The sequence below is a fragment of the Choloepus didactylus genome, chromosome Y, assembly GCF_015220235.1.
Source record: "Choloepus didactylus isolate mChoDid1 chromosome Y, mChoDid1.pri, whole genome shotgun sequence".
NCBI lineage: Eukaryota > Metazoa > Chordata > Mammalia > Pilosa > Megalonychidae > Choloepus > Choloepus didactylus.
In genome coordinates this window covers 28,881,758-28,907,469 of record NC_051335.1, presented here as the reverse complement: position 1 = coordinate 28,907,469, position 25,712 = coordinate 28,881,758, and the positions used below count along the sequence as shown (strand labels likewise).

The 25,712-nt window shown below is 36.7% G+C and overlaps 1 pseudogene; it reads left to right on the top strand.

The window, feature by feature from the left end:
* The first annotated feature begins 22,250 nt into the window (after window positions 1–22,250).
* Window positions 22,251–23,340, top strand: LOC119524079 (annotated as a pseudogene).
* Window positions 23,341–25,712: the final 2,372 nt, after the last annotated feature.

Sequence of the window (25,712 nt, the reverse complement as noted above, 5' to 3'; positions counted from 1 at the left end):
ATAACTCTGTCTCCAATCTTGGCTTGTACTGAAGTGGTGGTCAGTTTCCAAGTTTGGTTAAATCCTCACATTGTGCTATAGCTTCTGGAGTTCCACTCCCTGGAAGCCCAGAATTTTCCACACCATCAGTTTCTTGTTTCTTTGAACCCAAGAGTTCAGTTCTACGTTTATCTCTGTCCTGTTGCATTTTACTATAAGCTGCAAGTAGAAGCCAGGCTACTTCTATATTTTGCTTGGAGATCTCATCAGCTAAATATTTCATGTCATTGCTTTCAAATTCTGCCTCCCATCCAACACCAGGACTCAATTTTGCCAAATTCTCTGCCACTTTAAAACAAGGATTGTCTTCCTTCCAGTTTGCAATAACACATTCATCATTTCTTCTCAAGTCCTCATCAGAAGTATCTTTAGAGTCCATATTTCCAGTCTCTTCAAAGCAGTTTAGGTCTTTTCTATCAAGCTCCTCAGAATTCTCCAGAATCTTCCCTTTATCCATTTAAAAAGCCATTCCAACATGCTTGGTGTTTGCAAACTCAGCAGCACCAGCACCCCACCTCTCTGGTATCAAAATCTGTTTTAGTTTGCTAATGCTGCCAGAATGCAAAACACCAGAAATGGATTGACTTTTATAAAAGGGGGTTTATTTGGTTACACAGTTACAGTCTTAAGGCCATAAAGTGTCCAAGGTAATGCGTCAACAATCAGGTACCTCCACTGAAGGATGGCCAATGGCGTCCGGAAAAACTCTCTTAGCTGGGAAGGCACATGCCTGGAGTCTGCTTGCTCCCAGATTGCATTCCAAAATGGCTTTCTCCCAGAATCTTCCTCTCTAGGCTACAGCTCCTCTTCAAAATGTCACTCTCAGTTGTTCTTGGGGCATTTGTCCTCTCTTAGCCTCTCCAGAGCAAAAGTCTGCTTTCAACGGCCATCTTCAGTCTCTCATGTGCAGCTACTCTCTCGGCTTCTGTGCATTCTTCAAAGTGTCCCTCTTGGCTGTAGCTCCTATTCAAAATGTCACTCACAGCTTCACTGAGTTCCCTCTGTTTGTCAGCTCATTTATATGGCTCCAGTGATTTAATTTAGACCCACCATGAATGGGTGGGGTAATACCTCCATGGAAATTATTCAGAGACATCACCCACAGTTGGGTGGGGTGCATCTCCATGGAAACACTCAAAGAATTACAATCTAATCAACATTAATGTCTGCCCACACAAGATTGCCTCAAAGATAATGGCATTTTGGGGGACATAATGCATTGAGCTGGCACAACAGGCAACCAACTTTATTTTTTTGCTATATAGTTATACAATCATTATCAAAGATAAATTCTACTGGATTACAGTTCAACAACACCAGGTATTTCCTTCTGACTATTCTGAAACACTAGACACTAAAAAGAAATATCTGTATAATGAGAGTATTGGCAGTCATTTTTTAAATCCAAATTTCTCAGTTACACTGCCCCTCTTTTATTTGATCTTTCTTTCAAACTTCAGGGATATCTTGGCAATGACCACTTGAAATTTTTCATGCTGAAAAGGGGTGTCAACATTATGGGGTAGAAGAATAAACCTGGTTGATGTTCTTGGAGAGACTGGTATCTCTGGGTTTCAGGGCTTATCTGGCATAGGATCAATCTGGGGGCATTAAGTTACTGAAAACACAATCTTACTAAGAAAAACATTTATAAAGACTTAGAGCCCAGGGTATTCTCTAGGGTTTTCAGAAATACTGTTGGTTGTGGCTTGGCATACTGTGGTGGTCTGCAGTATCTGGCTAAAGCTTTAATAAAAGTAACCTCCAGAATGACCTCTCAACTCTATTTGAAATCTCTTAGCCACAATAACTTTATTTTGTTCCAGTTCATTCCCCTCTTTGGTCAAGAAGACATTTTCAATCCCATGATACCAGAACCAGGCTCACATTAGGAGTCATGTCTCACATTTCCAGGGAGACTTACACCCCTGGGATTCATGTCCCACATAGGGGGATTGTTGTGAGTTTATCTGCAGAGATGGCTTAAAGAGAGGGGCCACATTTGAGCCACAAAAGAGGCTCTCTGGTGGTGACTCAGGCATAGCTACTTGCATTCCTAGCTTCACCATTGCAGAAATAAGTGTCATAAAGACATGCCTCAAGATCAAGGGCTTGGCTTAATTTGAGTCCCTAGTGCCTGAGAGAATATCAGGAATTTCCCAGGTGGGGAAGTTTAATTGTTCCACATTTTTTCCCAGTCCCTCAAAGTAGACTTTTCAAATACTTTTTTATTTTCTGTCCCAAATACTCTGGAATATGTCTGGGTATTACAGCAACCCGTACAGAATAATAGGTTCTCATTCCCTATTCTAGGTTCCATGTATTTAGGTTGTTTAAATAAACTGACCAGGCAGGTTAAATTAGATACTGTGCTACAGAAAATTTGAATTTTGGGCAAAATAAATATTTCTTTCTTTGGTCTCACACAGAAGTCGAAGCTTTAAAATGCAGACAATATCATCTTTTACTCTGTATTCTGATTTATCTTAGTCCTAACGAGGTCCATTTCATTCATATCTCTATTTGCAGTCTGGTGTCTCATTCAGCTTCTTTAACAGTTGCTGTATGGTGTAAAGCTGATTTTCAGAGCTGCAGAATTCTAACTCTGAGTCTCAGGTGTCACACAGATACCCAACGTTTCAGGGAATTACCAGGTTATACACAAAGAGCACACCATCTCAGAAGTTAGAAAAAAAATGTTAAAACTGAGGAATAGATGTGACAACTGTAGGTGCTTGCAATCTAGAAACCTTTATAATGAGCCTTATTTGAGAATTCTGCACACTTTAATCACTGATTGCCCATTCTCTGCCCACTTTCTATCTCCTGATAACCTGTGTACTCAAATTCAGTTCTCCAAGTTTGCTCCTGTAGTTTAAATTAGTGAGACTATATATTATGTCTTTTTGTGTCTGGCTTATTTCACTCAACATATTGTTGTCAAGGTTCATTCACTTACTTGCATGACACACGACTTCATTCCTTCTTTCTGTCTCAACATTCTATTGTATGTATACACAATGAATTGACCTTCCATTCATCAGTGGACATACCCTTAGGTCATCTCCACATATTGCAAATTGTGAGTAATGCAGCCATAAACACTAGTGTGCAAATGCCTATTTGTGCCCCTGCTTTCTGTTCTTCCAAGTTTTTGTCTAATAATGGGATTGCAGGATCATGTGACAACCCTATACCTAGTCTCCTGTGAACCAACGCACTGCCCTCCAGTGTGCACCATTTCACTTCACAACAGTGATAAATATATACATCTCTCTTCACATATTGATGAATATTTGGACAATTTTGATCTCTTGGCAGTCATGAATAACGCCACTATGTACATCAGGGTGAAAAATGTCCATTTGTTGGCCTGCTTTCAGTACCTCTGGATATATACTGAGTAGTGGGATTGCTGGATCATATGGTAATTCCATACTTCTCTTCCTGAGGAACAGCCAAATGGCCTTTCAGAGCAATTGCACCATTTTACATTCCCACCAACAGTGAATGAGTGTACCTATTTCTCCACATCCTCTCCAGCACTTGTAGTTTTCTATTTTTGTTGTTGTTGTTGCTGTTAATGGCCATTCTAATAGGTGTGAGATAATATCTCATTGTGGTTTTGATTTGCATTTCCATAATTGCAAGTGTATTGAGCATATTTTCATATGCTTTTGATACATTTGCATTTCCTCTTTGGAAATGTGTCTATCTGTGTCTTTTGCCCATTTTGCAATTGCGTTCTTTGTTGTTTTGTTGTTGAATTGTAGTACTGTTATATATTCTGGATATTAAACCCTTATCTGATATGTGGTTCCCAAAATTTATCTCCCATTGAGTAGGCTGCCTTTTTACTTTCCTGAAAAAGTCCACTGATGTTCAAAAGTTTTCAATTATGAGGAGATCCCATTTATCTATTTATTCCCTCATTGCTCACACTTGGGTATAAGGTAAAGGAAACCACTTTCTTTCACCACATCCTTAAGATTTTTCCATACATTTTCTTCTAAATGTTTTATATTCTTAGCTCCAATGTTTAGGTCTTTGATCCATTTTGAATTAATTTTTGTGTAAGGTGTCAGATAGGAGTCCTCTTTCATTCTTTTGAAATGGATATGCAATTCTCCAAGCATCATTTTTTTGAAGTAGCTGCTCTGTCCCAGTTGAATCAGCTTGACCACCTTATCAAAGATCTATTGTCTGTGGATGAAAGGGTCCAAGTCTGAACACTCAATTGGATTCTACTGGTCAGTATATCTACCTTTATGCCAGTACCATCTTGTTGTTACCTGTAACTTTGTAATAGGCTTTAAAGTCAGATAGTGTGAAACCTCCCACTTCATTCTTCTTTCTCAAGATATATTTAGCTATTTGGACACATTATCCTTCCAAATAAATTGGATTATTGGTTTTTCTATTTCTGCAAAATAAGTTGTTGGGATTTTATTTGGTATTGTGTTGAATCTATAAATCAGTTTGGGTAGAATTGACATCGTAACTGCATTTCATCTTCCAATCCATGAACATGGTTTGTGCTTTCATTTATTTAGGTCTTCCTTGATTTCTTTTAGTATTTTTTGTAGTTTTCTGTGTATAGGTCTTCTATGACTTGGTTGGATTTATTCCTAAATATTTTAATCTTTTTGGTTGCTATTATGAATGGGATTTTTTTCCTTGATTTACTCCTCATATTTTTCCTCACTAGTGTATAGAAACAGTACTGATTTTTGTGAGTTGGTCAGTGCTTCTTTGATGTACTGATTTATTAGCTATAGCAACTTTGTTGTACATTTACATATAGGATCATGTAATCTGCAAATAGTGAAAGTTTTACTTCTTCCTTTCCAATTTGGATGCCTTTTATTTATTTTCTTGCCTAATTGCTCTAGTTGGGGCTTCCAGCACGTAGCTGAATAACAGTAGTGACAGTTGGCATCCTTTTCCTGTTTCTTATCTCAGAAGGAAAGCTTTCAGTCTTTCCCCATTGGGTATGATGTGGGCTGTGGGTTTTTCATATATTCCCTTTATCATGTTGAGGAAGTTTCCTTCTATACCTGAGATTTGAAGTGTTTTCATCAAGAAAGGATGCTGAATTTTGTCAAATGCCTTTTCCATATCAGTTGAGATAATCATGTGGTTTTTTCCCTTGGATTTTTTTGATGTGGTCTATTACATTAATTGATTTTCTTATGTTGAAATATCCTTGCATACATAGAATAAAACCCACTTGTTCATGTTGTATATAATTCTTTTAATGTGTTGCAGTATTTGATTTGCAAGTATTCTGTTGAAGATTTTTACTTCTTTATTCATTAAAGGGATTGGTCAGTAATTTTCTTTTCTTGTAGTATCTTTTCTGGTACACCTTGGTATTCCATACACTTTGGTATTAGGGTGATTTTGGCTTCATAGAACGAGTTAGGTAGCTTTTCCTCCATTTCAATTTTTTTGAAGAGTTTGAGCAGGATTAGTAGTAATTCTTTCTTGAATGTTTGGTACAATTCACATGTGAAGCCATCTGGTCCTGTACTTTAATTTTATGGGAGCTTTTTGATGACTGATTCAATCTCTTGTGATTGATTTGTTGAGGTCTTCTAATTATTCTCAAGTCAAAGTCGGTTGTTTGTGCTTTTCTAGGAAGTTGTCCATTTCATCTAAGTTGTCTAGCTGGCTAGCATATAGTTGTTCATAGTATCCTCTCATTATCTCCTTTATTTCTGTGGGTTTAGTACTTATGACCCCCTTCCAGTTTCTGATTTTATGTATTTGTATCCTCTCTTTTTTTCTCTGTCAACCTAGCTACAGGTCAATCAATTTTATTGATTTTATCAAAGAACTCATTTCTGGTTTTGTTGATTCTCTCTATTGTTTTCATGTTCTCAATTTCATTTATTTCTTCTGTAATCTTTGTTATTTCTTTCCTTCTGTTTGTTTGGGATTTGTTTGCTGTTCTTTCTCTAATTCACCCAGATGAGAAATTAATTCCTCAATTTTCAGTCTCTCTTCTTTTTAATACAGGAGTTTATGGCAATAAATTTCCATTCAGCACTGCTTTTGCTGCATCCCACAAGTTTTGATATTTTGTGTTCTCATTTTCATTTGCCTTGAGATATTTGCTGATTTCTCTTGTAATTTCTTCCTTGGCTCACTAGTTAAGAGTGTGTTGTTTAACCTCCATATATTTGTGAAATTTCCAGCTTTCTGCCTGTTATTGATTCCCAAGTTCATTCCATTATGATCTGAGAATGCGTTGTGTATAATATTGATCTTTTTAAATTTATTCAGACTTGTTTTGTGACCCAACATGTCTATCCTGGGGAATGATCCATACGCACTTGACAAAAATGTGTACCCTGCAGTTGTGGGGTACAACATTCTGTAAATGTCTTAGTTCACTGATTAAATTATTCAAAATCTTTGTTTCCTTATTGTTCCTCTGTCTAGATGAGAGTGGTGTATGGAAGTCTCAGACTATTATTATAGAGGTGTCTCCTTCTCCTTTCAGTGCTGTCAGTGTTTGCCTCATGTATTTCGGGTCACTCTGGCTTGGTCATAGATATTTATGATTTTTTATCTTTTTGATATATTGTCCATTTTATTAATACATAGTGTCCTTCTTTGCTCTTTTAATTGTTTTAATTTGAAGTCTAGTTTGCCTGATATTAATATAGCTGTCCCCACTCTTTCTGGTTGTTGTTTTCATGATATATCTTTTTCCACTTTCACTTTTGACCTATTTATATTCTTGCTTCTAAAGTAAGTCTCTTGTATACAAAATATAGATGGATCTTGTTTTCTTATCCATTCTGCCAATCTATGTCTTTTGATTGGGGAGTTTAGTACATTAATATATAATATTATTTTAAAGGCAGTATTTTCTTCAACCATTTTGTCCTTTGGATTGTTTATGACATGTCTTATTTCTTTCTCTCTTGTTACCCTATTAGTTACTGTTACTGCTAATCTTCATTTCTACACTCTTCAAACCTTTCTCTCCTGCCTTTAGTGATTCCTTTATTATTTCCTTTAGATCATGTCTCTTGTCTGTTTATCTGTAAGTATTTTAAACTTTTCCTCATTTTTGAAGGATAGTTTTGCTTGATACAGAATTCTTGACCGGCAGTTTTCCTCTTTCAGTATCTTAAACATATCATATCACTGCCTTCTCACTTCCATGTTTTCTACTGAGAGATCTGCCCTTAGTCTTATCAAGCAGCCTTTGTATTTGATGGATCACTTTTCTCTTGCTGCTTTCAGAATTCTTTCTTTGTCTTTGACATTTGACAATCTGATTAGTAAATGTCTTGGATTAGGTCTAGTTGGATCTATTCTGTTTGTGTACACTGCACTTCTTGGACCTGTAATTTTATATCTTTCACTGGAGTTGAGAAATTTTAGAGTTGAGAAATTATGTCCTTAATTATACTTTCTGCCACTTTTCCCTTCTCTTCTCCTTCTTGGACACCCATAACATGTATATTCATGTGCTTCATATTGTCATTCAGTTCCCTGAGACCCTGCTTATATTTTTCTGTGGTTTTCCCTAGGTTTTCTTTTGTGCATGGGATTTCAGATGTCCCGGCTTCTAGGTCACTGATCCTTTCTTGTATCTCTTCAAATCTGCTGTTTTATGTCTCCATTGTGTTTTTCATCTCTTCTATTTTGCCTTTCATTCCCATAAGTCCTACTACTTGGTTTTTTCAAGCTTTTGAGTTCTTCTTTATGGTCACCCAGTGTCTTCTTTATATCTTTCATCTCTTTTGCCACAGTTTCATTCAACCTGTTGATTTGATTTAGAAGTTTTGCTTGTATATCTTTAAGTAGTTGTTTCAACTCCTGTATCTCAGTTGAATTGTTAGTTGTTCCATTTGCTGGTCTATATCTTCATGCTTCCTAGTATGATTCATGATTTTTTGCTGTCTAGACATCAGATTTTCTTGATTACTTTATTCTCAGGTCATTTTCTCTCTTTTGCCTAGGGTTTTCTTGTTGATGGGCCTTGAACTCTATCTGTTCTTTGTCTCTCTTGGTTGTCACTTGTCAGATTAGCTCTGTTCCCAAGTACCCCCCAAAAACCAGGCACCCACAGCAGCCTGCCTCTGGGGGGTAAGCATTGGGCATCACAGCAATGTCTCTGTGTGTGGGTAAAACAAGTTTGCTGGCTCCCAGTTGTTCTCCATTTTTTTTTACCAGCCAGCAAGCCCTGGGTTTGTTTTAGAACACTGCCTTAGCCATTGAGTCATCCATATTTGTCAGCTTAAATGGGACTGGGTTCCCTTACAGGAGGTCTAGACCAGCTCCATTGGGCCTGAGATAAGGTGTGGAGAGGTCATGAGAAGTTCTGCAATTCCCTTGCAGTTTCCTGTCTGCCCAGATGATGGCACTATTTGGTGACTTAATCATCCTTAGAAGGTATTTGTCTTCTGGATTTGTGGCTGCATCTGACCAGGCAGTGCAGAGATGTCTCCTGGAGTGCAGGCTGCATCTGACCAGGTGGGGCTTAATTACCTCTTGCAGCCTTGGCTTGTTCTTTCCAGGCAGGGCTGAATTATCTCCTGGAGCTGTGTCTGGACAGGATGAGTTTTCTCCTGTAGCCCAGGCTGTGTCTGACTGGGAAGTTCTGAACTACCTCCTGGAGCTCCTGTCTGGCTGGGTGGGGCTAAAGCTGTGGGGTCCTTGTGCCCTCACTTTGCTGGGCTAAATCTGACTTAATTTGGGTCTATGTCCCCCACTTTACTTGTGGCAGAGTATTCCCCTCAGCTGCCACAGTTTTCAGCCATCCCCCATGCAGGGTTTGGACCACAAGCTACTGTTTCCCTCAAGGGTGGGGGAAGGGCTTTCAGACCCAGGGCTGGAAATAGTCTCTGCCCATGTTTTCTCAGACTCTTCATCCCTCACTGACCTGGGCCTTGAAATGTCCTCCTCTATTCCCAGGTTCTACAAATAGTGGGTATCTGTCTCAGTACTGTGAGAGATTTTATAGTGTGTGACCCCAGTGGGAGGTGAGAGGATCTCCAAGTGCCATTTTTCTGCTCCTTCTGTGCTGCATGAGACCAAGTAAGGTGGAGTTGAGAGGACCAGCCAGTCTGGAATGGAATTTTCCTACCTGATATTTTAATTTTTCTTCAATTTGGCCTTTGTGGGGTCCTTTTTTAGTCTGTACCCTCCTCCAGAGATCTGAATAAGTCAGGGTTATCCCCCTTTTCTGCGGAATATCTGGGGAGTAGTTTTCAGTAGCTGTTTACTTCACCATGTTGATGACATTACCCTCCATAATATCTTCTTAACTGAACTCTTAAGTCACTCTTAATCCAGCTTCTATAATGCAGCTAGAAAACACTTCCAAAAAGTTTGTATCTTTTCATGTAGCACTCCTTAAAATTCACCAGTGGTATTCTTTTATGTTCAGGATGAAGCACACAATCTATGACATGGAATTCAAAACCATTTATTATGCAGCCCCAATTGCCTTTCAAGCATTTTTTTTAAACCCCTACCTTATCCCAGACTCTCTGATCCATATACCATCTATGAAGAGTCACTGCAATTACCTCAAAATTCTGCCCTTTCTCCTCAGAACACTTGCCTCTACATTTTGCAGAGATAACTCTTGTTTATTGAATCAGACTAAACTTCTGATTCTTTTCCAGGAAGCCTCCCATGATGATTTTCAATTTGGATTGCTATTTTCTCCAGAGAGTCTCATAACACCATCCTATTTGATATGTTATAACACTTATAAATATTACAATTGTCTGACTTAAGGCTAGGGACATAATAGAATGAGGAGGGTCTTGAGCACACCAAGATGTTTCAAAAGAACACACAAAGAAAGTTTTCCAGAGGCAAACAACCTCTGCTGGCATTATTTTTTAAACTTTATTGATATAATTAAAATTCAACACAAATTCACATTTAAAATGTATGATTCTGTGATTTTGAGTATATTCATAAAGTTGTGCAACCATCTCAACAATCAAGTTTAATTAATTAATAATTTTAATTAATTTTAAATTAATCACACTAAAATGAAACCCCATACTCATTAGCAATCACTCCTTATTTCTCCCTAACCCACCTAGCCCTACGCTATCACTAATCTACTTACCAACTCTGTAGATTTGCCACTGATGAACATTTCATATCAATGCAATGGTACAATACCTAGTCTTTTGGTGCAATATATAGTCTTTTGTGACTGGCATTTTTCACTTAGCATAACAATTTCAAGGATCATCCATGTGGCAGCATGTATCACTATTTCATTATTACTGTCAAATAATCTCTCATTGTATGGATACAGGACATTATATTTATCCATTTATCAGTTGATGAATATGTGTGTTGTTTCCACTCTTCTCTTATTATGAATAATACAGATATTAATGAATTTTTGCCTGGATACATGTTTCCAATTTTCTTGGGTAGATGCATAGGAGTGAAATTTCAGGGTTAATAGTAACTCTATGTTTAATCTTTTGATGAATTGCAAGACTGTTTCCATAGTGGTTGCACCATGTTATATTCCACCAGCAGTGTATGAAGGTTCTAATTTTTCCACATCTTTTCCAAGGCTTGCAGTTTTTTACTATATCCATCCTAGTAGGTGGAAAGTAGTATCTTGTTCTTTAATTTTCATTTCTGTGATGACTAGTGATGATTATCATCTTTTCATGGGCTTATTGACCATTTTTCTATCTTCTTTGGAGAAATGTCTTTACAGATACTTCGTGCTTTTAAAAATTGGATTATTTTCTCCTTATTGTTGCAATTAAAGCATTCTTTATATATTCCAGATATGAGACTTTCTTCAAATATGTGATTTTCAAATATTTTCTCCAGTTATTTCTTTCTCTTTAATTTTCTTGGTGGTGTCCTTTGTAGCACAATGTTTACAATTTTAATGAAATTCAAGTTATCTATTTTTTCTTTTGTCACTTGTACTTTTGGTGTTAAGTTTAAGAAGGCCTAAACTAGCCCAAGTTCATGAAGATTTGTTCCTATATATTCATACAAGTGCTTTATAGTTTCAATCCTAGCATTTAGATCTATGATCTATTTTGAGTTAATTTCTATGTATGGTGTGAATAAGGGGCTTAACTTCATTCTCTTGCATGTAGACATGTAGTTTTCCCAGCACCAATTGTTGACATGACTATTCCTTTCCCATTTAATTGTCTTGGCATGCTTTCTAAAAATCAATAGATTGAAATAGTAAGGGTTTGTTTCTGAACTTTCACTTCTGCTCCATTGATCTGTCTGTCCTTTCACCAACACCACTTTTCCTTGATTACTTTAGCTTTGTAGCAAGTTTTGAAATCATAAAATGTGAGTTTCCAGATTTGTGCTTCTTACTCAGTTTTGGGTCCCCTGTAATTTTGCATTAATTTTTCAATTATCTTGTAAATTTCTACAAAATACCTGGGATTCTGATAGGAATTCCATTGAATCTGCAGATCAATTTGGGGAGTATTTCCATCTCAATAACACTAAATTTTATGAACATAAGCATGAGATATTTTTCCACTTATTTAGATCTTCTTTAATTTCTTTTAACAACTTTTTAAATTTTTCTGAGTGACAGTTTGCTCTTCTTTTGCTAAATTTCTTCCTGTGAACCTAAATATTTTTGATGCTATTATAAAAGGAATTATTTTCATAATTTCATTTTTGTCTTTCTCATTGTCACTATATGGAAATGCAATAAAGTTTCATATATTGATCTTTTACCCTAAACCTTGTTGAACACTTTCTTTAGTTCTAATACTTCTTAGTGCAATTCTTAGGATTCTCTAGATTAAATATCATGTCACAGGTGAATAGATAAAATTTTATTCTTAATTTACAAACTGGATGCCTTTTATTTCATTTTCTCACATAAGTACCCTGGTTAGGGTCTCTAGTACAAGGTTGAATAGATGAGGCAAGAGTGGATACATTTGTCTTGTTTCTTTACTTAGGAAGAAAGTATTCACTTTTTCACCACCTAGTATGCTGCTAGCTACGGGTGTCCCAGGGCCCAGGCCCCTCCTAAATGGGAATGATATCCCGAGCACATAGCAAGACTGCTTTCATCAAAGGTCAAGAAAGTAAACAATCTTCCCACAGGGAGAAGAATGTAATCATGGGTGTAAAACAGCACTGGTGGTATCTTAGACTTAAACATTAATCTTAGTAAACATCAGGTCTTAAGCCCCTTTAATGATTATACTAGAGAACCAATATCCTCATACTACGTAGAATGTCTGTTCTAAAATCATATATTGCCCCTTGTACCTCTGTCCCTCTGGACTGACTGCCACCAGAGAATCTCTCCTGATCTTAAGTTCCAAAAAATCTATGTCTACTTGTGTGCCTAGCATGTTTTTCAGTCTTGTCACAGCACCAGTCCATGCTTTATATGAACTTGGTCTGGGCCCAAACAATTGGTGAGCCAGCCAGGAGACTAAAACCCCACTGGCAAAAATAGGCATGAGTCTGGGGAAGGGAGACTTGGCAGGGGAACTCCTGGGTTGGACAGCATCATCCATATGGGGAGGGGTGGCTTCCCTCCTAGATGGTGGGGACTTCTGTGTGAATATGGCGATGCCCTAAGAACTCCAGCAGGATTGTTAACTGTTTTGCAACAGATAGCAGGACAACTAAGTATTAGCAAAAAGAAAGGAGGATCCAAGTAACGGTGGTCACAGCCCAGTCTGTTTTAAGAGCTCTATGTATGTCCACAGAGGAAGAATATATGGCAAAAAATAAAAGCCCACCATCTAGAGAAGGAATTAAAATTAAAAAGGGACACATGGTTAGTTAAAGAGGGCATGAAAAATGCCTTAACTCAGTGTTGGCATTATGTGGTTGATCAATTAGAAACTTTAGCTTGCAGATATGCTCAAGCTCATGGTCAAAAATTACCCTGAGTTTGAGTCCAGAGAATACTAACTAATTCAGACTGGAACCCAAAACTTGGGATCCCATATATTCCTTATCTGAAGATTGAGAGGAGGAAAAAGAAGAAGTATGAGAAGTAGAGGAAGAGGAGCCCCCTGGCAAGTACATCTGGTGCTACAGCACAAAATAAAAATAGAAGAGGAGCAACCTCATGGGATAGGCCCTCAGAATTTACAACTACTTGAACAGAATCTCTCCTGTTCATAAGTCTTAATAAATCTATGCCTACTTCTGTGTCTGGTATGTTTTTTGGCCTCATAGGAGCACCAGCCTACACCTTGCATAAGCTTGGTCTGAGCCCAAACAATCATATCAATGGAATCATATACTAGGTAACCTTTGGAGACTGGCTTCTTTAAGCACAATGGCTCTGAGATTCACACAAGTTGTTTCATTTATCACTAGGCCATTATTTTCTTATTGGGGAGTGGAAGTCCATTGTATAGACATACCAGTTAGATTATATATTAACCTGTTAAAGGGCATCTGAGTTATTTCCAATTTTTGTGATTATCAACAAGCTAATCTAAAATTATTATACAGGGTTTAGTGTGAACATAACTTGTTTCTGTAGGATAAACTTCTGGGAATGGGATTACTGCATCAGATTGTTCTGCATCCTCATCTATACTTGGTATAGTCAGTATTTTCTGCTTTCAAATTAGAGTATCATAGTATCCATTGTTACTTTAATTTGCATTTTCCTTAATCCAGTTATAGTGAATAATTTTTCATGTGCTTATTTGCCATCAATACATATGCTTTGTTGAAGCATCTGTTCAAAAGCTTTGCCCATTTTAATTCATTTGTTTCCTTATTAGTGAGTTCTGTAACACTGTCAGCTATTTATATAATCTAGATACAAATCCTTTGATAGATAAATGTCTTAGAAATATTTTCTCCCAGTGTTTTGGTTTGCTAAAGCTGCCAGAATGCAATATACCAGAAATGGATTGACTTTTTTAATGGAGACTTTTTATGTTGCAAATTTACAGTTCTAAGGCCATGAAAATGCCCAAATTAAGGCATCAAGAAGTAGGTACCTTCTCTGAGGAAAGACTGATGACATCTGGGGTTCCTCTGCACATGGGAAAGCACATGGTTGGCTCTACTGATGCTTCTCTCCTGGGTGCAGCTTCTGGTTTCAGTGATTTTTTTCCAAAATGTCTCTGGGCTCCTGTCTCAGATTCTCAGAGCTCTCTACAAAATGTTTCTGCCTTATGTCCTCTCATGGAGGACTCCAAAGCAAGGTGATTAAGATCCATCTTGAATGGGTGGGGCCACATCCCCATGGAAATAACTAATTAAAAGGACCCACCCACAATAGATCTGCTCCCACAAATTTGCATTAAAAAAACATAGGCTTGATGGGGTACATAATAGATTCAAACCAGCACACTCCACCCTCTGGACCCCCAAAAGATTTGTTCTTTCCATATGCACAATGCATTCATTCCATCACTTTAGCACAAAAGCCTTAAATCACTTCAGTATTATATTAATCACAAAGTCTTATCAAAATCAGTGACGGGCATGGTTTGTTCTAAGTCAAAATTCCCCTCTGGCTGTGGATGTATGAAACTTAGAACAAGTTACCTACTTCCAATATACAAAGGAGGGACAGTTATAAGATAAACATTCTCATTGCCATATGGAGACATCAGAAGGAAAACAGGGGTCATGGGAACCAACCAGTTCCTAAAACCTGCAAAGTAAATTCCATTAGATTTCAAATTCTGAGAGTCATTTATAGAATGACATTTTATCCTCAGGGCTTGAGAAAGCAGTGGTCCCCCCCTTTCCAAGGGCTTGCACAGTGGCCTTGTTCTCTTCCAATGCTGGGGTGATTGTTCAAACATATCCAAGCATTGGGGAAACCACCTTCTTCTCGGCCTCACCGTCCTCAAGCATCAAAATGGCACCGGGACCCTCTGCCATCTCTGTGGCACATGTTCAACCTCTTCAGAACAGTGAGGTGGTGGCCAGGCTCTCCCTAATCCCTGAGGAATGGGCTCAAACATCTCTGAGGCCTGGGGCAGCAAAACTTTTCTGGAACAATAGGGTGGCCAAGCCCCCACAATTCCCCAGGCACCTGAGAGTCCTGGGGTGGTACCACTCCTCCTGGTCAAAGAGGTGGAAAGCCTACCCTCTACAAACTCTGGGACAAACTCACTGTTCCAGTTTGCTAATGCTGCCATTATGCAAAATACCAGAAATGGATTGGCTTTTACAAAGGGGGGTTATTTGGTTACAAAGTTACAGTCCTAAGGCCATAAAAGCATCCAAACTAAGGCACCAACAAGATACCTTCACTTAAGAATGGCTGATGGCATTCAGAACACCTCTGTCAGCTAGGAAGGCATGTGGCTGGCATCTGCTGTTCCTTTGCTCCCAGGTTGCATTTCAAAATGGTTTTCTCCAAAATGTCTCTGGGTCTCTTAGCTTCTTCAGCTTCTCTGCATCTAAGCATTGGGGTCCTCTCTTATTTACTCTGGAGCAAATTCTGGGCTAGTGTGCTGGTTTTCATATATTATGTCCCCCAGAAAAAGCCATATTCTTTAATGCAATCTTGTGGGGGCAGACATATTGGTGTTGATTAGGTTGGAATCATCTGAGTGTTTCCATGGAGATGTGACCCACCCAACTGTGAGTGACACCTTTGATTAGGGTGACCTCTGATTGAATGTTTCCCTGGAGGTATTACCCCACTCATTTAGGGTGGGTCTGAATTAAATCACTGGAACCATATAAATAGCTGACAAACAGAAGTAATTGAGAGCCTGCTAAGAGTGACATTTTGGAGCTGCAGCTATAAGAGACATTTTGAAGATGGACATTGAAAACTGACACTTTGGAGAATGCCATTTTGAAACGCAACCTGGGAGCAAGCACAGGCAAGCCACGTGGCTTCCCAGTTAACAGAGGTTTTCCAGACACCATTGGCTGTCCTCCAGTGAAGGTATCTGTTGTTGATGTCTTACCTTGGACACTTTATGGCCTTAAGACTGTAACTTTCTAACCAAATAAACACCCTTTATAAAAGCCAATCCATTTCTGGTGTTTTGCAACATGGCAGCATTAGCAAACCTAAACAGCTGTTATCTCCAAATGTCTCCCAGCATTTCCAAGGGTCAGGGTCAGTGTCAGCTCTTATCTTCTCTTCAAAATGCCCCTCTCAGCTGCTGTGAACTCCTTCTGCTTGTGAGCTCTTTTATAGGAATTCAGTGAATAAATCAAGATGCACCCTGAATGGGCAGGGTCCATATTTCCATGGAAATAATCAAATGTTTTTCACCCACAGTTGCTTGAGTCACATCTCCATGGAAACACTCAATCAAAAGATTCCAACCTAATCAACACTAATATGTCTTCACCCACAAGACTGCATTAAAGAATATGGCTTTTGTGGGGGCATATTATATCCAAACTGGCACACTCACCCTCTCCACATACATGAGCTTGTCTACTCCCCTGGCCCAAGGTTTCTTGATTCCAGAACTTAGCTTCCATGGTTCTGCCTTTGAAGATGTTTTTACTTCAATCTGTCCCTTTTAGTGCAGGCTGACAGTGGCTCTGTTCACAAAGATCATGTAAAAATTTGTTGGTTTCATATGCACCATACAGCAGTCCATTGTGTCACACAATATGACCTTCCATTAATCCTTTCTGATAGCTGCATTTCCAATTCTGACTCCCAAAACTGACTTGGCTGACTGGTTCTTTCATGTTTGGTTAAATCCCCATGGCACTAGCTTCTGGGTCTCACTTTCTGGAAGCCCAGAATTTTCCAGACCATCAATTTATGGTTTCCTTGTGCCCAAGAGTTCACTTTTCAGCTTATCGTTTACTGAAATGACTGGCTGGTTCCAAGTTTTTTTAAATCTTCACCTGGGGTTGTAGTCTCTGGGAGTTCATTTTCTGGAAGCCCAGAGATTTCCAGACCATCAATTTCTGGTTTCTTTGTAACCAAGAGTTTGCTTCTCAGCTTATTTCTTTCCTCTCACATTGTACTATAAGCCACAAGGAGAAGCCAGGCTGTATTTTCCACATTTAATTTAGAAATCTCTTCAGCTAAGTATCCCAGCTCATTGCTTTCAAATTCTGCCTTCCATCTGACACCAGTACTCAATTTTGCCAAATTCTCTGCCACTTTAAAACAAGGATCACCTTTTCCAGTTTGCAATGACATTCTCATTTCTAAGTCCTCATCAGAAGTATCTTTAGAGTCCATATTTCTACAAACAGTTTCTTCAAAATTACTAGGATTTTACTATCAAGCTCCTCACCATTCTTCCAGAATATTCCCCTTATCCATTTATAAAGCCATTCCATCATTTTTGGTATTTTCAAATGGCAGTAACACCCCTCTTCTTTGGCAGCAAAATCTGTTTTGGTTTGCTTAAGCCACCAGAATGTAATATACCAGAAGACATTTGACTTTTTTAGTGGAGAGTAATTTAGATTGCAAATTTACAGTTCTAAGGCCATGGACATGTACAAATTAAGGCAGCAAGTGGTAGATACCTTCTCTGAGGAAAGGATGATACCATCTTGCATTTCTCTGTCACATGAGAAGGCAATGTCTGGATTTGCTGATCCTTCTCTCCCAAATTCGGCTTCTGGTTTCAGTGGCTTTCTCCAATATATCTCTGGTCTTCTGTCCCAGCTTTGCTGAGCTCTCTCCAAAATGTCTCTGCTTTTTGTCCTCTCATAGAGGACTCTAGCAAGGGGATTAAGACCCACCTTGAATGGGTGGGGTCACATCTCCATGGAAATAGCCTAATCAAAAGGTCCCACTGACAATAGGTCTGCCCCCATGAGTTTTGATTAAAAGAACATAGGCTTGATGGGGTACATAATAGATTCAAACTAGCACACCCAGTTTGTAGTTTTTCATTTTATTATCTTGACAGAGTATTGTAAAAAAATTATTTTTGGCAAAGTACAATTCATTGTTTTGTTTTTTTTATGGATTGTGCTTTTGGTGTCATATCAAAGAACTTTGCCCAACCAAGATTTCAAGAATTGTCTCCTAGCTTTTGTTCTAAACATTTTATAAATTTATATTTTACATTTAGGTCTATGATCCATTTTGACTTAATTTTGTATGAGTTTTGAAGCAGGGGTTGAGATCCACTGATTTGCATATTACTGTCTAATTATTCCAACCCTGTTTAAAAGATTTTTCTCCATTGAATTGTCTTTGTATTTTTGCTTAAAAACAATTGGATATATCTGTGAGTCCATATCTGGGCTTCCTGTAATAAATTGATCTCCATGTCTTTTCTTTCACCAATATCACACTGTCTTGATTACTACAGCTTTGGGGTATGTCTAAAAATCAGGTATTATTGTTCCTCCAACAATTTTCTTCATTTTCAAAATTGTTTTGGTTATTCTAGTTCTTTGATTTTCCATATAATTTGTAGAATCAGCTTGTCTATATCTATAAAAATTTATGCTGGGCTATTTATTACATTTGTATGAACAAATAGAGCAATTTGAATACAAATGACATCTTACTATGTTGATTCTTCCAATATGAATACAGTATGTATCTCCATTTATTTTGGTCATCTTTGATTTCTTTCTTCTGTATTTTTATTTATCAGTATGTACAGCTTGCACTTGTTTTGTTAAATATATATATACACATACATAAACATTTTATGTGTTTGTAGTTATGTTAAATGGTATTTTACTTTTAATTTCAGTTAGACACAGATAATTGCTCATAAATAGAAATATCATTGGTTGTTACATGTTGCCTTGTATCCTATAACCATCTTAAACACACTATATACTTCGTGGGAATCCCTATGTAAATAATCATGTTCTCTGCAAATAAGAAGAGTTTATTTCTTCCTTTTTGCTCATAGGGCTTTCATTGATTTTTCTTTCATTTTTTGACTTGCTAAGATTTCTACTATGATTCTCAAATAGGAGTGGACAAGGTGGAAATCTTTGACTTCTTCTCATTCTTAGAGGGAAAGAATTTAGTATTACACAATTCAATATGATAATGACATCCACCTTATTCTTCTTTTTCAAAATCAGATTTGATATTATAGTTTTATTGCCTTTTCATAAAGTTTTAGAATAATCTTTTATATACTTCTAGAAAATCTTATATACTTATATACTTCTAGCAAATCTTGCTTGCATTTTGATAAGAACTGTACTAAACTCTAATTTGGGGAGAATTGACACCTTAACTATGTTGAGGTTTCCAATCAATGAATACAGTGTATCTCTTTATTTTTTAAGATTTCATTGATTTCTTTTATCAGAATTTTGTAGTATTCAGCAAAAATTCGGTACAATTTTGTTATATTTACACTTAAATATTAATTTTCAAACAATTGGTTAGAGACTGAATTGTGTTCCCTAAAAAATGTATGTTCAGGTCACAACACTGGTCCTGTGGGTATAAACCCATTTGTAAATTGGATCTTTGAAGATGATATTAGTTCAGGTGTGCCCAAAATGAATGAATGTGGACTTGAATCCAATACAGATGAAGAAATTATGAGCAAAGAAAATTGGACATGGAAGACATCATGGGGAGCACCTTGAAGCTTCAAGTAAACAGAACCTGGAAAAAAAGGAAAAGACATTGCTATGTACATTGTCATGTGATAGAAAATCCAAGGACAAAGGTGTGCCGGTTTGAATGTATTGTGTCTCCCAAATGCCATTATCTTTGATGTAGTCTTGTGGGGCAGACATTTTGGTGCTGATTAAACTTGCTTGGAATGCACCCCACCTAGCTGTGGGTGATGACTCTGATGAGATACTCCCATGGAGGCATGGCCCCACCCATTCAGGTGGGCCTTGATCAGTGGAGCTGTATAAATGAGCTGACTCAAAGAGAAGGAACTCAGTGCAGCTGTGAGTGACATTTTGAAGAGGAGCAAGCTTGCTAGAGAGGAATGTCCTGGGAGAAAGCCATTCTGAAACCAGAACTTTGGAGCAGACACCAGCCATGTGCCTTCCCAGCAAACAGAGGTTTTCCGGACGCCATTGTCCATCCTCCAGTGAAGTTACCCAATTACTGATGTGTTACCTTGGACACTTTATGGCCTTAAGACTGTAACTGTGTAGCCAAATAAACCCCCTTTTTATAAAAGCCAATCCATCTCTGGTGTTTTGCATTCTGCAGCATTAGCAAACTAGAACACAAGGGTCACCAGCAGCCAGCTCCAGAATATCACAGTCTTTGGGGAGAAAGCATCACCTTGCTAATATCTTGATGTCTGAGTTCTCCTAGCCTCAAAACTGTGAGCCAATAAATTCTTGTTGTTTAAGCCAATCTAATGTATGCTACCTGTTTTAGAAGCCAGGAAACTGTATTTTCATACGTTCATTAATAAAACATAAAAATGCAATTTATTTTTATATTGAAGTTGTATCCAGTGACCTTGCTTAACTCACATAATGTTCTAGGAGTTTTTAATTGCATTTATTAGAATTTTCTTCATAGACCATCAGTTTTATTACTTTCATGCTCTCTGTATGTTTTTATTACCTTTTTTTGCATTATTGTGCTGGCTAGAAATTCCAGTACTATTTTTAATAACAGAGGTAAAAGTTGACAGCGTGCTTTGTTCCTGAGCTTAGAGGGAAATAATCAGTGATTCACCACAAAATGTGAAATTATTTGTAGTTATGTTTCGGTTATTGATTTCTAGTTTAATCCCAATGTAGTCATAGAAAATACCCTGTGTGATATCAATTATTCAAAATTTTTGAGGTTTATGTTATCACCTAGTATATGGTCTAGGTTGATGAAATTTCATGCACAATTAAAAAATACTTATTCTACTCTTCTTGGGAGTGTTTGAAATATGTCAATTAGATCTTGTTCCTTGATTGTGTTGTTAGTTCTTCTATATCCTCACTGCTTTTCTGCGTAGTATTTCTACAGTTATTGAGAGTGGCTTGTCAAAGTCCTCAATTTTAATAGTGGATTTGTCATTTTTCTTCTCTCGGGAATGTCAAATGTTCTTCATTTATTTTGATGCTCTGTTGTTTGTTGGGTTCACAATTAGGGTTTTTGTGTCTTCCTGGTGAACCAATCCATTTATCATTATGTAATGTCTAATTTTGTTTGTAGTTTTTTTTGATCTGAAATTTAGCTCATCTGATATTATAAAGCCACTCGTGATTTTTATTTAATGTTGCCATAGTGTATATATTTTCCATATGTTTGCTTTCAACCTACCTATGCCAATTCATTTGGAGTGAGATCATGGAAGACAGTATATACTGAGAAAATGATTTTTTCAACTCTGAAAATCTCTGTCTTTTAATTGTTGTATTTATATCATTTACCTTTAATGTCCATATTGACGTTATAGGACTTAAGTATTCAATTTGTTTTATTTTTCTCTTTGTGTCCTCTATTTCTAATTCCCTTGTTCTCTCTCTTTTATACATTCCTGTGGATTACCTGAAGTATTTTTGAGAATTAAAACTAGATTTATTTATAGTGTTTTTGAATATATTGCTTTTTATGGTTCAGTTAGTGATCACTTTATTATAATATACATACATTACTTTTCACAGTATACTTGTGTCAACATTTTGCCACTTAGTTATGTATAGAATTCTTACTTACATGTAGGTTCCTTTAACCTCCCTACTTTTTAAAATTTTTATTTTGAAATAAATAAAAATTTTTTTAAGTTTGAAATAAATTCAAACTTACAGTAACAGTTGTAAAAATAATGCAAACCCCATACACAGAACTCAAGCATACCCCCCACTGATACCCCGATCTACCAACTTTAATATTTTGTCACTTTACCATTCTTTCTTTCCCTCCCTGTCTATCATCCATCATCTATTGCTCTGTCTTCTGAACATATGAGAGCAAGTTGCACACATCCTTGAACAAATAATATAATTCACATATACATTTCCTATGAAAAAGACTATTCATTTATGTAATCATATTAAATGTGGTTAAGAAATTCAAGAAATTTAACATTCATATAAAGCTTACATTCTATATTTCATTTTTTTATGTCCCAATTGTGTCCTTTTGAGCCTTTTCTCCTCTATTCTTGGATCTCATCCAGGATCATCTATGGCATTTAATTGTTATTATCTATTTAGACTATTTTTTCAATTGTGGAAACATACATGCAGCATAAATCTTCCCATTCCAACCCCTCCCAAGCATTCCATTTAGTGGGATTAATCACATTCACAATGTTGCAATGCCATCACCTTCCCACCATCCATTACTAGAAATTTCCCTTCAGTCAGTGCTCTGTAGAAAACTAAATCCATCTCAGAATGCTGCTGGCACCAGCCATTCAGAATCTCTCCTATGTTCATTCTAGTAGAAACGCTGCATCTTCTCCTTCTCAGAAACGTTTTTTGGATTCTGATTTCATTGGTCCTTAATGAATAAAAAAGCTCAAATATCTCACCTGACAAATAGAGTACCACCAACATTAAATGGTCATTTGAATCCCACCAGTGAAAAGTCTGGTGCAGGTCTCCACTGCTCTCTGCAGCTGCTGCCATCCCCACCACTCCACCACTGCCTTCAACCCATCTTCCCATCTCAAATCCTCCTCAGACTGTAATTTCTAACTCCAATTCCCCAAGCACTCCAGAAGGCTAGGGGACTCAAGATCTACCTATTGACAGTTTTAGTCAAAATGGTAGTACCTATGAGGACCAACAAGACAAATATACCTCTAGGGCATCTCTGGAAACCTTACCCTCTGGTTCAGTTCTACTAAAGTGTCCAAAGCCTATGGAAGAAAACCATTCAATAGCTCACAAAAAGTCCAAAAAGAAATCTAAAATCACAAGGAAAAGGACCAAATAAAAAAGCATGCTATTGAGACTGTTGAGGAAAAGGAGGAGGACCTTAAAAGAGAAAAGGAAATTGCCAAGCTAAATAGCTCCAGTCCAAATTCCAATGAAGGAGTTAAAGAGACTTGCACTGCCTCTACGGAGCCTTCTTCAACAACTGAACTCCCAGATTATTTGATAAAATATATTGCTATTGTCTCCTATGAGCAATGCCAGAATTACAAGGATGACTTTAATGCTGAGTATGATGAGAACAGGGCCTTACATGCCAGGATGGAGCAGATTTATCAAACTGGATGTGCAATGAAAGCACCTTTTTCCAGGCTCAAAAGAATATCAGAATGTTCATGAAGTTTTACAAGAATATTAGAAGATCAAGCAATGTAGTCTCAATTACCATGAAAAAAATATAGATGCGAGTATCTTCATAACAAGCTGAGTCACATCAAAAGACTAATAGGTGAATTTGACCAACAGCAAGCAGTCATGGCAGTAAAACTCTGCTGGGACCAGAAGATGTGACTAAACTTAAGCTTATTTATTTAAATTCCAAATGAGTTGCTCTAAGATTCTAAAAAGATGAAACTTTGCCTGTTGAAAGTTTCAGTGTTAGTAAACTTGAGGTTTTCTTTTTTTTGCACTTTGCTTCTTTGCAATTTTGAAGTTGCTTTTTCTGGTCCTTTTTTCCCCTTAAGACTTGTGTTTGTAAATAAGAAATGATTTTTTTTAGATAGATATTGGAAATCCAGTATCCATACTTCACATCATATTTTTTTCCTCAAAAACTTGTTTGACATTAGAAATGACTTTTTTAAATATTGGGGATCCAGCATCCACACTTCAAAGTTGTGTGCATAAAAAAAAGTGATATGCAAAGTGAAATGCTTTTGGATAAACATAAGCCTATTTTCTGACCTTTCTTAATGCAAACTCTTTGCCTTAAGTGGTAGAATATTTAGAAATTTGCCCAAAATACAAAAAAAAAAATTAAAACATTGTTTTGGAGGGTTAAGAAATAGAAAAGTTTATATGTACATATAAATGTATATACAGGCTGACTTGATCTAGAACAGTAAATCTGCCCTGCAAGTTAACCCCCTATTGCAATGGTTGCCTTAAGGTGTTTGCTAGTTGTGTTCATAGTGTGGTTAGTCATTAGCTACACTACTTCCCACTTGATTAGAGGAATGGGAATCACACTGTGGCCTACCAGCATCTGAAGCGTGTGCTCGAACTGTGTGTGTGCCGAGGTTGTGTGGATGTGATCATACATGAAGGGAAAAAAAAACTGCTATTTTTAGTACACCAAACGCTCAGGTTAAACAACTGATGAATGTTACTGTAGGTTTATTTTTTTCTGTCAAATTGCTACTTTTATTGTGGAAGACAAAAGCATTTCCATTTCAACAGTTTTTCAGCTTTATTAATGTTGGGAAAAATTGACATGTTATGAAAATGAAGCAGATCTATAGCTTTGGGACAAAATTATAAAATCAAACATGTAGGTAACTATTTATATACTGCTATAAGTATTTTTTTGAAGAGAAGTATGCAAAGAAGCTATTACCTACATGAAAAGTATATTTAAAGATTTTTTTTTTCATCCTGGGGGCCGGGAATATAAAAAAGAGCAAATATATTTAACCATAACATACTGTGATTCACAAACAGCACAACTTTCATTTCACGGAATTTATCTGTTGACTTTGATTTAAACTATCACTTGTTTTATCATGTAGGAACATAAGTTATATGGTCAAAAAAGTAAGGATTTTGAATTAATGTTAATTCAACTTGTATTGTCTTATTGTACTGTCTTTTCAAAGTGCTGCCAGTTGAAAAGGGAGGCACTATGTTTAAAAATCTGTTTTGAAATGTTTGCCAAATTTTTGGTAGTATCTTTAATGAAGATGCTTTTCTCCAGCAAGTAGAAAATGTTAAAAAAAAGAAGTATAATTTATATTCAAAGAGAGGAGAGACAATGCAATCATGTAAAAATGTTCAATTAAAACCAGAGGAGGCAGAAAAGGAGTAGAAGATAAAAAAGAAACAAAGAACAAGAGCAATGTGGTAGATCTCAATCCAATCATACAAAAAAAAAATCACTGAAATGTGAATGGAATAAACATAACAAGTAAAAGACAGACTGATTGAGTGTATAAAAAACAAGACAACTATATTTTGTCTACAAAATATCTGTTTTAAATACAAAGGTGCAAATAAATTGAAAGTAATGGAATAAATAAAGATGTACAATGCTTACGCTAACCAAAAGAAAGCTGGAACAGCAATATTAATTTCAGACACATCAGATTTCAGAACTAGGAATATTATTGGGAAAAAAAGAGGTATTACATAATGATAAAGAGGTCCAATTGTCCAAGAACACATAACAAATCTTAATGTGCATGAACTTAATAACAGGGCATCAAAATACATTAGGCAAAATCTGATAGAACTGCAAAGATAATAGACAAGCTCACCATTATAGTTGGAGACTTCAAAACACCTCTTCCTATAAATGACAGAGTAGGCAGATAATCAGAGTAGTTGAAATGAAAAACACCATCAATTAACTGAATCTAACTGACATTTTTAGAATTCTCAATCCAAAAATGACAAAATACACATTCTTCTCATGCTCACATAAAATATTTACCAAGGTAGACCATATTCTGGGCATAAAACACACCTAAAAAATTTTAAAGAATAGAAATCATACAAATATGTTCTCAGACTACAACAGAATTAAGCTAGAAATCAATAACAGTACAATAGATGGAAAATACCCAAACATTTGGAAATTAATCAGTACACTTCTAAATAAAATTAGAAGTGTCATAAAGAAGTCTAAATAGAGCATTTTAAATATTTTTGAAATAATGGAAATGAAG